Raw genomic sequence first — 14,579 nt, 5'->3', positions numbered from 1 at the left:
GATGCGCCTTTCTTTGTGTTTCTTGTTTGCGATCCTATATAGCAGGATCACATAGTCTCTGTGATCATCTCAGGGAGAAGGACGGACAGCTGTGTTTACATCAGCCGTCTGTCCTTCTCTGTCAGCGGGGGGAAGATTGCCAGTGTCAGGAGGCAATCGGAGCCACCTGACAACCGCACTGGCTTCCCAGCTGACGATCGGGGGTGGGAGCGCGCCACTGGCGGCACGCGCTCACCCCCTAGCCTCCTGAGAGCGAGCGATGTAGAGCTACGTCGCTTTGCCCAGGAGCGGCTGCCTGCCGCAGTAAATCTGCAGCGGGCAGTCGTCAAGTCTTTAAAGCCTAAGTATGTAAACACCTCATCACATAACTGAGTTCAGGTGTGTCCAGTAAAATATACTTTGTGCTATAGCATACAGACACATTTTAGGCTAGCAAACATCATAAGATTGCATTCGCAGCTCATTGTACATTCTACAGAAGACTGTGATCAGGCAGGTAGTCTAATGGGCCATACACACTATACAATTGTCTTTAGATTTTTTCCTTTAAATTCACCAAAACCATATAATATGAGGTCAAATCTAAACACTTTCAATTTGTAAGCAGTCAGGCAGGCCCTTGCACTACATAGTTGAAGGTAAATCTAAAGGAAATCTAACAACAAAAGTTGTATAGTGTGTATCCAGCTTTAGGCCCCTTTCACGCGAGGCAGACTGAGTCGGATCCGCCTGCTCAGCGAGGGATCTGTCCGCCAATTCCTACTGAGCAGGCGGATGACAGGTCTGTGTCCGCTCCACTATGCAGAATTTCAACATCTGCTGAGATGTGCAAACTCCCGCACATCCACAAAACTGGCTTTGTCTTGATCTGGCCACTAAAAAAAAGAAAAGTGGCCGAAGAAGCCAAAGATGTCAGCGGCCAGCGAGGGTACTTGTGGATTTCACATCACTGCAGTGAAGGTGAGTAAAGTTCCACTTTAAACCAATGTGTTTAGTTCTGCTTTGACTAACAGTCCACCCAGGGCCGCTGATAGGGGGGGACCACCAGCCCTCTTGTAGGGGGCCCCGAGCACACAGGGGGGCCCACACAGAGAGGGGGATTAGTGATGGACAACAAATACAGAAATCTTCCTCCAACACCTGAATCTGATCTGTCCCTCTCCCTGCTATCAGCTTTTATCTGTTGAGAAAGAGACAGTCGTCCCTCACTAATCCCCCTCCCTTGTGTGGGCCCCCCTCCCCCCTCCCAGCACTTATCTCTGCTCAGGAGTTTATTTGTAAATTGTAACTTTGTTTCTCTCTCTTTGTCTCTCTGATCACTGAGCTCCAACTGCCCAGCCTGTATATTTTTCTCATCTCATCTTCTTTTTTATTTAACATAGTTTTTTTTTTAGATTTAGCAGGAATTATGTGAGTTATGTTATATTTGTGTCTACTAATAGTGATTTTGTTGTAATTTTAGCTAAATATATCTTTAATATTTTTTTGGGGGGGCCCTGCCAGGTAGTCTGTACGGGGCCCCGCGATTTCTAACAGCAGCCCTGAGTCCACCAATCAGATTACAGCTGCATTATTGCATAATGAGTCCTAAATTTGTTTACAAGAAAACAGTGGAAACCTCTCCCCATTACTGTATAAGAGTGGAAGAAATGAAATCACTTTTCTCTTTTCTGGAAATCCTGTTTGGTAAAAATAAAACTAAAAATATGCAAAATGTCAATTTCAAGCAAGCAGATTGTTTCCGGTAACAAAAGTGTACCATAGATCGCCCACATGCACGCTTTTCAGACTTTCACATAGATGTGCAGGTAGTATTTCCATTCCTCACTTCCTGATGGTGTGACTGGTGCTAAATAAAGCCTGTGTTCAGCCAGTCTTATACTGGTTTCCACCAACTAATTGTCATGTGTTATTACACTCAACAGATACAGCTTTGCAAGCCACCTACTGGGAGTAAGTAGCTTTTTTATTAAAAATACAGGGTGGCATTATGCCTAACAACACATACATAACTCAAACATCCAATTATAATAACTGTAAGCACGATATTTATGACTCTCCCAACAAGTGCAATAAGTGAAACTCATGTGAGTCGTTGACTAATGGCAAATAGCTTTTTATATAATAAATACTCTTATCCAAGTGTGTACTCCCTGCAATCACTAATGAATCGAAACACCCAAAATGCACCTAGGAGCCAAAGACATATCATATTTGTATAGGCAGTGAGGGCCAGGAGCTGACTGGCAATTTTTGGCCCAGGGGGCAAGTACAAACCAGAGGCCCATGGTGCAGCGACTCCTACTCTCCCTCTTTCTGGCCTCCTTCCGACCCCCATTCCAGGCTGAAGCTCTGCTCCAGGTACTCTCTACTCACCGGCTAAATCCGCGTTCCTGACCTGGCCAACAGGGGGCAGTTAGAGGGAGCTGGGACAGCTTGGTTGGGTCTGGCAAGGGAAGGAGAGTCTCCATTGGAGCAGAGAACCAGCCTCTGCCCAGACACAATTTACACCATCCATTCTGGGGGTTGGGTGCCTGCGCACTGTCCTTGTCTTCATCCCGCACTCAGTAGATCACCAGTGGGAACTTTTTACTAGGGATCGACCAATTATCAGCAATGCCGATATATCGGGGGCCGATATGCACTTTCCCCGATATATCGTAATCGGCCCCTGAGGTTACGGATATTGCCGATATTTCGGGAAAGTGCTTGTACCGGAGTGTTGCCTGCAGCTAGAGGCATCACCCCGGTATCGGCGTCCATAGCCAACGGTCGGCTGTCTTGTAATGACAACCGATGCGGCTGAGAAGTCGCTCGGCTGTCATTACAAGGAGCGGGAGGGGACGTCTCCCCCCTCCCGCCGCCTTCCGCGCTTCGCCCGGGTCTCCTGTCCCACCGGGAGAGCCAGGCATCCTACCTGCACGGCCGCCAAAGAGAAGACCCGATCAAAGCCGCATTCGGCTCTGATCGGGTCTCCATGTAAAAAAACCTTACTCGGCGCCAGATTTTAAAAAATGCGAGCATTCAAAACAGCCAAACTTGGCGGTTTGAATGCTTTTAAGTGCAGAGGAGGAGTTTGGGGTCTTTTAGACCCCCAGATCCCTCCACCAGAGTACCTGTGAAAAAAAAAAAAAATTAAATAAATAAATATTTTTTTTTTTTTGAAACGTCGGATAATATCGGGCAGTATCGGCCGATACCGATATCCGATGACCAAAATATCGGTATCGACAATAAAAAAACAATATCGGTCGATCACTACTTTTTACTTCTCTTCACCAGGAATCCTTTAGGCATGTCTGGGGCAGAAGTGGTGCAGCCTTTTTACAGGACATGAAAGCAGCCGGGGGCAATTTCCCCCCTGCCCCCTGGCCTAGTCCTCCCTTGGTAAGGGCACAGAGCAGCATTTTTTAGTGGTTACACAAAGCATAGCCCTCTATAGCAGTGGTTCTCAACTAGGGTTCCTCCAGAGGTTGCTAGGGGTTCCTTGAGCAATGAGCAATTTCTGCCTCTCGGATAAGTTCCCTCTGACACCATTGATCTTTTTTATCTATCTGGAAGAAGGTCATTCTTCCCAATGATCACAAATGTAAGGAGCATTCATCCCACTGACCATCACACTAAGGTATCATGAGTTGTAAATATAGTGATTTTTAGCAGGGGTTCTCTAAAACCTGAAAATGTTTTCAAGGGTTCCTCCACGTTGAAAAGGTTGAGAAAGGCTGCTCTATAGTGGGTACTTGTCCCAATAAGGATAACCAAGTCTCATTTCTGTCTGCTGCCCCGTTCCTCTGCTATCATCATGAATCACTTCTGACAAGTTTTCCTGACACCAAGAGGAAAAAAAAGGGACACGGAAGGAACCTCCAGCACACAGCCTGTGATTGACAGCCTCAGCTGTGTTCCTGTGTGCTGGGGTGTGTGTCCCTTTCCTCCAATCAGCTCTCAGAGCTCTCCTCACTGAGCTCTGCAGAGTGTAATTTAAGCTCTCCACCCCCCTCTTTTCTGACAGCTCAGATAGCTTTAAAAATTCTGCACGTTGAAAAGATGTGGATAAGGCTGCAGATAAACTGGTACAAGTTATGTAGGCGGATTGGTTTCATTTCTGTGTATTACCTGCAGCCAGCCACTTTACTGGGTATATGTATGGGCTTATTTCTACTTTATAAAAGTGTGTTACATGGTGGCATTTGTTCAATTGACCCTATGACATTATGTTTATTATATAAACCCTAATAAACACCATTAAAACAGAACATTGTGTTTAAAATACATAAGCCAAAACTTTTCTTTTTTTAGTTTAGGAATCTAAAAAGGTCAAGAACGGTCAGTTTTTTTTTTTTTTGCTGTATCCCATTGGGTAGATTTCCCTTTTTCTTCCTGGAAGCATAATAGACAGTCTGTCCAAAGTGAGAGAAGTCACCTCTTAGCTGTCACCAGTACAGGTGGCCCTATTGAAAGATTTCAACTCACCTCCAGTTCTGGAGACAACCACTGGATTTCCAATCACTTTCAGTTTGGATGACTAAAACCACCAAGACAAAATAGGGTGAATCTTTCTATAAGGACAGCAAAAAAAAAAAAAAAAAAAACCTTAAAAAAAAAGTTTTAACTTTCAATATAGTTTAATGACAGGCGGGATGCTTATGAACAGTGCTTCATCTGCTGGTTAAATTCTAAAATGCATGTCAGGTTCAGATTTCTTACACTGGTACAGTGGTATTTGTAGTAGCATACATTTTAAACCAAGTTAACCATTTATACTGGAAACATATTTCTTTCTCTCCTTTTTTTTTTTTAAATACATAGTAAAGAAAAAATAAAACTCATAATATTAACCACTTCCATACCAAGCGATTTCTGGCACTCTGCTCCTACATGTAAAAATCATAATTTTGTTGCTAGAAAATTACTCGGAACCCCCAAACATTATATTTTTTTTTTAGCAGAGACCCTAGGGAATAAAATGCAAATTTTAATGTCACACGGTATTTGCACGGAAATTTTTCAAACGCATTTTTTTTTTTGGAAAAAAAATGGATTTTTGTAAGAATTTACCATAAAATCCTTTTCTCTTAAGCTCATTGACAGACGTAGTCTTGTTGATTCTCAAGAGCTGGGTTATGTTGTCTCCGCAGGAGTAGGACTAGGCAGAAAGACAAAACGTTCTGGCTCCACCTTAGGGGCAGTCCCTGAGGGTATATCCTCCCTCTCTCTGCTACAGGGAATCAGTTCTGTTTAAAGCAGTACAGAGAATTTAACCCAACCCAACTCAATGATAGAGGGGCGGGTACTACGTCTGTCAATGAGCTTAAGAGAAAAGGATTTTACGGTAAGTTCTTACAAAAATCCATTTTTCTCTATCGCTCATTGACAGACGTAGTCTTCTTGATTCTCAAGAGCTGGGACATCCAGAAGCAGTGCCACAAATGAGGGGTGGGATTGACAAAATCAAATCCAATCTAGAAGGCCCAACCGGTGCCAAACTAGAAGTTTTAAAGGCTCATTATAAACAAAGAATGAGGCTAAAGAAAAATTTTCCAACGGAAAAAAACCCTCGAGGTAGACCACTGGTCTCCTCAAATTGCGGCCTGCAAAACCTTGCGGCCAAATGAGGCATCAGACGATGCCATTACATCAACTTTATAATGTTTAGAAAAGGTATGCACCGACGACCAGGTAGCCGCCTTGCACACCTGGACCACTGACGCCTGATGGCGAAAGGCCCATGACGCACTAAGTGCCCGAGTGGAGTGCGCCTTAACAGGGAACGGGGGCTCCCGACCCTTAATGGAATAAGCCTGCACTACCGTCTGTCTGATCCATCTGGAAATGGTCGCGGCAGATGCAGGCAACCCCTTTTTGGGTCCATCTGGGATCACAAAAAGCGAATCCGTCTTGCGAAACGAGTCTGTCGTTTTCAAGTATACCCTGATCGCCCGGACCACATCCAAGGAGTGTAAAGCAAACTCCCGAGGATGACTGGGCTTAGGACACAGGGAAGGTAATACAATTTCTTCATTCAGATGAAATTCTGAAACCACTTTTGGTAGGAAGGATGGATTCGGACGAAGAACCCCCTTATCTCTATGAACCACCAGATATGGTGAACGACAAGATAATGCGGCCAGTTCGGACACCCTGCGTGCAGAAGTAATAGCCACCAAGAAGGCCACCTTCTGGGACAACGTGGGTAGAGGAATCTCCCTAATATCTTCAAAGGGAGGTTTCTGAAGAACCGACAACACTAAATTAAGATGCCAGGGGGGTAACGGCGCGTGCACTGGCGGAGCCAGATGTCGCACCCCCTGGATGAAATTCCGCACCAAGGAATGAGTAGCCAAAGGCTTCTGAAAGAAGATGGCTAATGCTGAGACCTGACCCTTGATAGTACTCAAGGCCAGTTTCTGCTCAACCCCTTGTTGCAGAAAAGCCAATATTCGACTAATCGAATAAGACCGAGGACGGAACCCCAAAGTTTCACACCATGCAATGTAGGACTTCCATGTGCGATGATAAATCTTTCTGGAAGTCGCTTTCCTTGCTTCAACTAGAGTAGGAATAACTGAAGCTGACAAACCTTTGTCCTTCAGCACCTGGGTCTCAATAGCCAGGCCGTTAAAGCCAGCGATCGTAAAGCAGGATGGAAGATCGGTCCCTGAGACAGTAGATCCTCCCTGAGAGGAAGTCTCCATGGGACGTCCGCCACCAGTCTGACCATGTCGGCGTACCAAGCTCGACGAGGCCAGTCCGGAGCTACCAGGATTACTGGAATTCCTTCCTCCTCTATCCTGCGAAGAAGTCTTGGCAGTAACGCGAGAGGAGGGAAGGCATATATTAGCTGGTATTGCCCCCACGGGGCGATCAGTGCGTCTGCGGTTTCTGCTAGAGGTTCGCGGGAGCGAGCCACGAATCTCTGAACTTTCCTGTTGAATCGTGATGCCAACAGATCCACATCCGGGGTGCCCCACCGTAGGCACAACTGGTGGAAAACGTCTGGATGGAGGGACCATTCCCCCTGATCCAGGGTCTGACGGCTGAGATAATCTGCCTGCCAATTCTCCACCCCCGGAATGAACACCGCAGAGATTGCTGGAACAAATCGTTCCGCCCAGCGAAGAATGCAAGCCACTTCTTTGGCCGCTCGGACACTCTTGGTGCCCCCCTGGTGATTGACATAAGCCACGGCCGTGGCATTGTCCGACTGGATCCGAACCGGGCTGCCCTGGAGCTGCTCGGTCCAGTGAATCAGACAAAGTCTGATCGCTCTCAGTTCCAATACATTTATCGGTAACCTGGATTCTTCCGGGGACCAAAGTCCCTGGACAGATAACTGACCGAGAATTCCTCCCCATCCGGATAGACTGGCATCCGTGGTCACTATCGTCCAATATATTGGCAGAAATGACTTTCCCTGGCTGAGCATTGGAGACCGAAGCCACCAAACCAGAGACTCTCTGGTCTGTTTGCTCAATCGTATCTGATTGTCCAGGGATTCCGGATTCCGATTCCATCTGAGAAGAATCTCTTGCTGAAGAATTCGGGTATGGGACTGGGAAAATGGGACTGCTTCGAATGAAGCCACCATCAACCCCAGAACCCTCATGCAAGTCCAAAGGGAAGACCAGCTGTTGGACAGTAACAACTGGACTGCTGATTGAATCTTTCGGAGTTTCCCTACCGGAAGGAAAACTCTTGTCCTGACTGTGTCTAGAATTAGACCCAGATATTCGAGCCTCTGGGTGGGAACCAGAAATGACTTTTGCTGGTTCACCAGCCACCCGAATTCCTGTAAAGAAATCATAGTAATTTCTATGTTTTGTAGCAAGGTCTGAGGAGACTCTGCATGAAGCAGAAGATCGTCTAGGTAACCTAGAATCGATATACCTCTTTGGCGCAGAAGTGCCAACATTGGGGCCAACACCCTTGTGAAGACCCGCGGAGCCGTGGCGAGACCGAAAGGTAACGCCACAAACTGATAGTGGTTCTCCTCTACGGAAAAGCGTAGAAAACGCTGATGTCCTGCGAAAATGGGAATGTGAAGATAGGCGTCCTTGATGTCTATGGACGCTAGGACATCCCCTGGATGCAGGAAGGCTGCTACCGTGCGAATGGACTCCATTCTGAATCTTCTTATGTTGACGAAAGAATTGAGTGCTCTTAAGTCCAGAATTGGACGCACTTTGCCCTCTTTCCTGGGTATTGTAAACAGGTTTGAATAAAACCCTTGAAACCGTTCTGTCCAAGGAACGTGGACTACCACGCCTTGTTGTAGTAGATCTGTGACTGCTCTCCGCAGATCTTCTAAACGATCTGAGGATAGTCGGATATTGGAAGGGAAGAATCGCGCCGGTGGGAGAGATCGAAACTCGATCTTGTACCCTGACCTTATGACTTCGCAAACCCATTTGTCCGGGATTCTGGAAAGCCATGGATCCGGGAACCGGCGAAGACGTCCCCCCACCCCAGTTATGGGTGGGGGCGCACCTTCAGGCTTTGGATGGTTTATCTTCAGGTCTGGAGGGGGCGGGCTTTTGCTTGCCCGACCAACGACCCCTGACGCCTCCTGCAGGAGCTTTGGAGGACTTCGTTTTTTCACCCGCTGGACGAAAAAACCTCTTGTGAGCAGAAAAAGAAGGCCCTCGTCTTTGACGAGTTCCTCTACCTTTAAAATTTTGCGGTAAAAAGGTGCTCTTTCCACCGGTGAGATCCTTAATGATCTCATCTAAGTTGGCTCCAAATAGACGCTCTCCTGAAAAGGGGATATTAGCCAATGCTTTTTTGGAACCTTGGTCGGCTAACCAACCTTTTAGCCACAGTGTACGCCTGAGAACCACTGCTGAGACAGATGCTCGCGCCATTAATGGAGTGGCGTCTAACGCCACATCACACACAAACTGTAACCCCTGTATCATTTGTTCCAACAAATCTGATACCGCCTGAGGGACTTCTTCTAAGTCCCGGCGTAACCACTTGGTCCGTTCAGTTACAGCCTGCGAAACCAGACCAATAGCTATTATAGGTCTGAAAGCTGATCCAATCAAGGAAAACATGGTGCGAGACATAGCTTCTATCTTGCGATCCACTGGATCTTTAAAAGACGGAGCGTCTTCTAAAGGAATAACTGTGGCCTTATTCAATCTAGCAATTGGTGAATCCACCACAGGTGGTTCTGTCCATTTCTTAATAAGGGTTTCCTCAAACGGATAACGCCTGTCAATGCGTTTAGAAATATTAAAAGTGCGTTTTGGCAGACGCCATTCTTCTTCGATTGGATTGCCAAAACATTTGGGCAATGGAAAAACCTTCGCCACTTTGATGCGTTTTTTAGTCCCAAAAGGGATCTCAGTTTCAGCTATTTCTGATGGAATACCCTGTAACCTTAAGGTCTCTTGAACAGATACAATGAGTGCGTTTACCAACGCTTCCTCTCGGGCTATGGCGGATGCCGAAACATCCTCCTCACTGTCTGAAGAGACAGGACCCGAGACACCAATACCAGATGAACCTGCAACTGCAGAAATAGGCTCAGAGTCTGAATCCGAGGTTTCAGATAATAAGGGGTTAGGCGGGGGTCGCTTTCTTGCGCCCTGTCCCTGACAAGCCACTTCCACCCGGGACACAAAAGTTTCCATAATAGCTGACAATGATTCAATTGTCAATGGGGTGCTGGAGGATCCCGCAGACCCCTCGAGGGGATCCGGAGGAGATACATGAGTGGCAGGGTCCATGTTAATACAGGACACCTTTGCCAGCAAAACAAAAAAACTTTTTCCTTTTTTTTTTTTGTGTGTCTCCCCCTAGCGCAATAGCGCCCCTCAGAGTACCTGCTTCTCGATCCCAGAGAGAGAGAGAGGGACCCCCAAGGCTCACCAACCGATGCAGTGCAGTTTCCAACAAACTGCAGTCAGCGTCTGTCTTACACAGACTGGAAGGAGCTGTTTGCTTTTTCCCGGGCAGAAGGCGTGGCTCCGCCCCCTGTGTACGCCTTCCGGCGTTCCCAGCCCTCCACGAGGTAGCTGGGCTCACAAAACATGGCCGCCCCCATAGAAGAGACATAAGACTCCAAAAACATGGCGGCCGGCGTGACCTGAGGACATACATGCATTCGGTCTACGGCAAAATGGCGGCGGACCGCCGATATCGTCTTCCCAGCACATCCACCTGCACTCTGCTAAGAGGTGATATATGGATCTGCAGAGATACACTGCACATAAGGTAGGATTATACCTCCTATATCTGCTGTAATGTTACAGTCTGCTGGGTAGAGTGTTAGCTCTTGAACCAAGTCCACTTCCCACAAACACATGCTGTATTACAAGGGGGACTTGTAAGTATCAGATATATACTGACCATATATGGAGGGGCCCATAATATATACTGCCTCATAATGAGGAAAAAAAGGGAACGTTTACTCACCATACCGAACCGACAGGCACCCTCTCTTCACAATACCCTCTCCACCGGGGTGGGGGTTTGTGGACGCCTCGACTCTCTGGTACCTGGCGTCCAAGCGAGACTTTTAACTCGCAAAGTCAGTCCCTCCACTGGGACTTCGTCGCGGCCGACCCATCGCCAGAGCTCTGGTCTGCACGCGCTCGTAGGCAGAAACCGGGGTGACCACTGGATCTCAACATCCAGCCCGTCGCCCGGCCCCGCATACTTACTTGAATATGTCGCGGCCGACCAAGCGCAATGCCATGGTCTGCGCGCGCTCGTAGGCCGGCTGGGGTGACCACAAGTGTCGCCCAGTCCGGCATTTTTGCTTGAAGATCTCACAGGAAAAAACACTGGAGAAAACTACCTAAAAAATGTCTTTTTCTTAAAGAAAAAAAGTCTTGCCAGGACCAAAAGATCCCAGCAAGGAACTTAGGTCCTTACTCCTGACTAGACAGAAAAAAACTGATTCCCTGTAGCAGAGAGAGGGAGGATATACCCTCAGGGACTGCCCCTAAGGTGGAGCCAGAACGTTTTGTCTTTCTGCCTAGTCCTACTCCTGCGGAGACAACATAACCCAGCTCTTGAGAATCAAGAAGACTACGTCTGTCAATGAGCGATAGAGAAAAACTGTTTTGTGAATTAATTGTAATTTTTGTTTTTATTGTTTATTTTATTTTTATTTACACTTTTCCTTTAATTTTTTTTGATAACTTTTATTCCTATTACAAGGAACGTAAACATCCCTTTTAATAGGAATAGTGAATGACAGGTCCTCTTTATGGGCAGATCTGGGATCAATAGGACCTCAGATCTCTCCTACAGGCTAGAAAGCCTGAAATAAAAAAAAAAAAAAAAGATCTCAGCTGAATGCCGAGATCAGTGCAGTATTGAAAACTGCCAGGCCGGGCGTGACATCACACTTCACGCCCGGGCCTCCGAGAGTCATAGAGACTGCCGGGGACCATCTGGTCCTCACAGTTTCTATGGTAAACCTCCGCCAGCGGCTGACTCCTCCTCCGGCTCGCCATTAGAAGCACCAGAGGGTGGCGGGGGTTCGGGGATCTGAACAGCCGCTAAGATTGTTCTTATGGTGAAGGGAATCGCCGGCAGAAAAACAAATGATATCTGAATGATGCCTGCAGCTGCTCTCCTCCAACAATCAGACTTGTCCTGCCAAGCCCCCTGCACAGCATTTCACTGGGAAGTTCAGTGTACTACTGTTTCTCTGCCCCAAGCTCTTATGCAGTTGAGAACAGAGGGCATGTGACCACTTATGAAAAAGAGGAAAGGGGGAAAAAAAACAAAAAAACTTATTTATGTTTTTTTTTTTTATATATCTATACATAAATGTTTTTCTTTTCATTTATATTTTAAATGGAATGGGCTGTTTTACAAGGTGAGGGTTTACAATGACTTTAAGATCTGTGAATACAGTAAGCCTATTAGATGATCGTAGAAGGGAGGAATCTTAGATACTGTACACTGAGAACTGCTATCATGGTTGCAATGGCTGCACACTGTAATGGAAAATAAGTTATTTAATAGCACTGGATCATAAAATCTATTGTGCTGTAAATAATAGGATTTTGGTCCTACCTGGAGAAACCTTTCCTTGGAGTACATCACATTATAGTCATTTTTTGACCAATGGGTTACGCAGCTGCCTTTACTGGACACCGGCAAGGCAAAGCTATAAGTACAGCCCTATATAACTTCCCCCACTCCCAGCATGCCTTCATTCATGTAGCAAGTAATAAATGAGTGGATGTACTTTAAGAAAAGGATTCCAGACAGTAAAGACAAAAATCCTATTTCTTAATGTTACATCACAGGAGACAGAATGGTAATTCTGCGACTAATGGCATGTCCAAATTAATGTAACTGAGGGGTGTGCAACACAGCAAACAAATGGATAACAAGCCAAAAGACCTGAACATTCCAAAGGGAATGCATTTAGGCTGGTTGGAGGCTTAATGTATATGGTCAAAAGTGCTTGCACTGTCTGAGAGCATGCATTCAGGCTGGTTGGAGGCTTGCAGGGAATGGTCAGAAGTGCATGCATTTGGGCTGATTGGAAGTTTGAAGTGCAACCACTAAGTCAAGCTGTTGGGCAGCACAGTAGCTTAGTGGTTAGCACTTCTGTCTTACAGCACTTAAAGAGGAGCTCCAGTCTGTAAACAAAAAATGTAAAGCCAGCAGCTACTAGACACTTACCTGTCCAGGGATCCCCCGATGTCGGCACCCCGTGCCGATCCATCATTCGGCTTTGGGTGCAGGCATTGTAAGGGAAGCCTTCAGGCTTCACAGCCGGTTTCCTACAGTGCGTGCGCGAGTGGCACTGCACTTTCTGTATGGTCCCGCCATCTTCTGGGACCTGTCTGTGTCCTAGAAGGCAGCGATGGGGGGGGGGGGGGGTCCAGAATTGTCGTAGATCAAGGATCTTACCCCGAAGTGGGAGCAAGTACCTGTCAATATCAGGTACCTGCTCCCCCCCCAAAAGTGCCAAATGTGGCAGCTGAAGGGGGGGGGGGGGGATGCAAACAATCAGGGCTTCCCTTTTTGTCTGGAGCTCCGCTTTAAGTCCTAGGTTCAAATCCTGGCCAGGGCACTACCTGCATGGAGTTTGTATGTTCTCCCTGTGCTTTCGTGGGTTTCCCTCCCACACTCCAAAGACATGCTGGTAGGTTAATTGGCTTCTGTCTAAATTGGCCCTAGTATATATATGCATGTGAGGTAGGAACCTAAATGGTGCAAACACAAAACATGTTCAATCCTAATAACTGCACGTACTTCAAACCTCCAATGTGCTAAACTGCATGCCCTTGAGAGGCAATGCACGCACTTCAAACCTCTAAACTGCATGCCCTTTAAAGACTATGCATACACTTTAAACCTCCAATCAGCCCAAGCTTCTGTACAAAAAAAAAAAAAAAGACGGCAGCTTAGTGGTTATCACTTGGGTCATAGGTTCAAACCCCATCCAGGACACTACCTGCAAGGAATATGCATGCAGCTCCTGAGACACAAGCCTCGTACACACTCAACGAATTTTCGCAGACCGATCGTTCGTCTTTTGTCCAGAGTGGTGTCTGTTGGTTGGAATGTGCTCTAGACTGCACACGAATTTTCCCGTACGACAGAATTCTACTTCAGAAGTGATGTCATGTGTTGGATTGCTTTGTATGTGTTCTTTCATCTCTGAGCATGCCTAGTCTTGCTCATAAGATTTTTCCCCATCGAAATCTGTACTAATGAGACGAAAATCGGACGTGTTTTGATGGTCGACAAAAATTATATAGGCTGCACATTGACGTCGGAGTCGGTTGTCTGAAGCATCATACTAACAAGCCGAAAATCGGCAGATCGGTCGTCGGACGAAAATTCCTGGCTGAATTTCTTCTCGTGTGTACGGGGCTTTAAGAAGCCGGTGTTGCACCTGCAATCCACTGATCGTGGGCGCAATCTCCTGTGGGAAAAAAAAGATTAAATCCACATTTTTTTTCTGCAAGAACATGTGCATGTACTTTAAGGTGAACTTCACCTTAAAGAGCCATTAAAAATTCTGTTTTTCACTGTCCTGCAGATTTTGGCAGTCTACCCCAACTGTTCACTCAGCAGGAGGTTGTCTGCACATTTCATTGATGGAGATGCCCTGAGATCAGCAGTAAGATATGTCCACCTTAGAGGAGGGGTTGGCAAATTTGAAAGCATAAAGCAAGGGGAGGTAAAGGAGCCAAGCTCCAATTTGTTGCACCTAAATAAGTCATTCTGTACCCAAGCATATGAAATGTCCTGGGACCAGATGACTGTAAAGGCTCACAGACTTTGGAAAGTAGGCTTGCGCCAGGGCTTTACAATGGAACTGAGTAGCTGGTTTTGACTTGGCTAATGAACTGAAAGGAGACCCATCTTGGATACCTGGTGAGGAGAATCCTCCACAGTCCATCCACACAAGAGCGGGGCACAGGGAAAAGCTCCAAGAAGGAGCAAGAGTGGCAATTTTAAAACTGATAAAGACTGGTCCTCTCCCCTGGCTGTGGCAGAATGGGTTACAGCCGGCACTCCATAGTTAACACCAAATAGACTGGAGTACAACTGCACACTGGATTCCAGGTTAGGGCTGAAGTCTTGGGTTACCT

The sequence above is a fragment of the Pelophylax lessonae genome (genome assembly GCF_965119305.1).
Source record: "Pelophylax lessonae genome assembly, chromosome: 11".
NCBI lineage: Eukaryota > Metazoa > Chordata > Amphibia > Anura > Ranidae > Pelophylax > Pelophylax lessonae.
Note: the sequence above shows the minus strand (reverse complement) of the source record.